This window comes from Dysidea avara, chromosome 9, assembly GCF_963678975.1.
Source record: "Dysidea avara chromosome 9, odDysAvar1.4, whole genome shotgun sequence".
Taxonomy (NCBI): Eukaryota; Metazoa; Porifera; class Demospongiae; order Dictyoceratida; family Dysideidae; genus Dysidea; species Dysidea avara.
In genome coordinates this window covers 4744725-4746725 of record NC_089280.1, presented here as the reverse complement: position 1 = coordinate 4746725, position 2001 = coordinate 4744725, and the positions used below count along the sequence as shown (strand labels likewise).

Sequence of the window (2001 nt, the reverse complement as noted above, 5' to 3'; positions counted from 1 at the left end):
ATTTAAACTATACAATCCGATGCTAAGCAGAAGTTGTAACTATGCTAAATATTGATTGCTGTGTTACAGCTGTTTTGTGACTGCTCTAATAGAGTATCTTGATCGTTTCAATGCAGTAAAAGATGAAAGGCAAAGTGTTGTTAAGGGTTTACTAGTTAAAATGGGTGTTAGTTGACTGCAGTTGCTACCACTAACAGGGCCATCCAGAGAAATTAGAGGGCCCAGGGAAAAGAGTTAAAGAGGGGCCCAGGGGCAAGGAAGGGTCTAGATCCTGACTGCTCTATTAGAGTATATCGATCTTTCTTTAAACAGGTATTCAAGTGGCCCCTTTCGGGCTGTGGTAGGGGGCAAAATACCCCAGTTACCCCCAATGTGGGCGGCCCTGGCCACTAAAATTACAGTTATATTTTAATATTCTGTCACTGTAATCTGGGATTTCTGTCAAAACCATGGAAACTCACCTACTGTTATCAACAGTGCATTGCTTATTCTAACAAAAAGTATTGAAATCCCATCCAAAAACAGCTTATAGCTGTAAAAAAAGTGCGCGTCCAAGTAAAGCAGAGTTAACTGCGACAAAAAGTAATGATATCATAATGCGGCCATGTGCGAGGTGTGCAAGTTGTAAAATTAATATTAGCTAATCAGATAATACAATGCTATTGTTAAAGTGTTAATGAGAACTATGTGATGCTGCTAGTTTTTAAGTGTGTGAGCATCTTCATAAATGCCACATAAATTTAATTCTCAATAAAGCAATGTGTATAGATTCTCTGATAGTAATAAATAGTTTGAGTTTGGCCACCTTTCCTTTGTTCGTAGCATTGCTGTATACAGGAAAGGCGGCCAAACTCAAACTATTTATTACTATCAGAGAATCTATACACATTGCTTTATTGAGAATTAAATTTATGTGGCATTTATGAAGATGCTCACACACTTAAAAACTAGCAGCATCACATAGTTCTCATTAACACTTTAACAATAACATTGTATTATCTGATTAGCTAATATTAATTTTACAACTTGCACACCTCGTACATGGCCGCATTATGATATCATTACTTTTTGTCGCAGTTAACTCTGCTTTACTTGGACGCGCACTTTTTTTACAGCTATAAGCTGTTTTTGGATAGGATAAACATTACATATACAACACCACTCAATGATTACAATATGATCAACTAAATTATAACTATATTATAGTTCAGTTCATTCTACCACACAGTAGAGTAGTAGTTAAGCCGAGTGGAAATAATTCCAGCTGCTAGCAAGCGGCCAGATGAAGGATGAAGATGTCTGATCAGAATGAAAATAATTCCAGCCGCTAGCAAGCCAGATGAAAGATGAAGATGTATAATACAACTACCGGTACAAGTATTACATTACTCATTACCTTGTTGTTCCAGCTGGTTGTTTATGAGCGTATCAGCTGGTATCCCAACTGGTCATCAGCTGGTTATTCACTGCATGACGCCTGGAGCGCGTATCCTGCACACAAAATACACAGTTACAAACATTTAAACATACTTGTAACGTTGTTGTTTACCAGTAAAGTGGCGCCTGGCCTCTCCGCGGACGTTAACTAATCTTCTCCTTCGACAGGCCCGTAGCCAGGGGGGGTTCGGGGGGTTCGGAAGAACCGCCCTCTTGGGAAAAAGGTCCACAATTTCAGTAAAAAGGTCCACATTTTTAGTATACAAGTCCAAATTTTCAGTAGCAAAAGTCCATTAGCTCCAGTTTAATAAACACCACTAATAAGAAGCTAAATTAAGTGCTCCGAGTAGCTGGCTCATTCAGTGCTTGTAATGCAATGCAAGATCGAGATACTCTAATAGAGCAGTCAACCACCCTAATAGAACAATCACTCTAATAGAACGGTCACAATTATGTTTTCTTCTAAAATCTGTATGTAATTACTTAATTTATTTACAAAACCATGTTTGTTGCCTTAACTAGAACTTTCATAATATAAAAATTTTGGTGGGCAAGCCCCCCCAT

At 38.1% G+C, this 2001-nt stretch overlaps 1 long non-coding RNA gene across 1 annotated transcript; it reads right to left on the bottom strand.

Annotated features, from left to right (window-relative positions):
- Positions 1-1119: 1119 nt before the first annotated feature.
- On the bottom strand, positions 1120-1602 carry LOC136266325 (uncharacterized). Its single transcript, XR_010706057.1, has 3 exons — positions 1550-1602; positions 1397-1491; positions 1120-1327 (listed from the first exon to the last, which is right to left on the bottom strand). It is a non-coding gene; the product is annotated as an uncharacterized lncRNA (long non-coding RNA).
- Between the last annotated feature and the right edge of the window lie 399 nt (positions 1603-2001).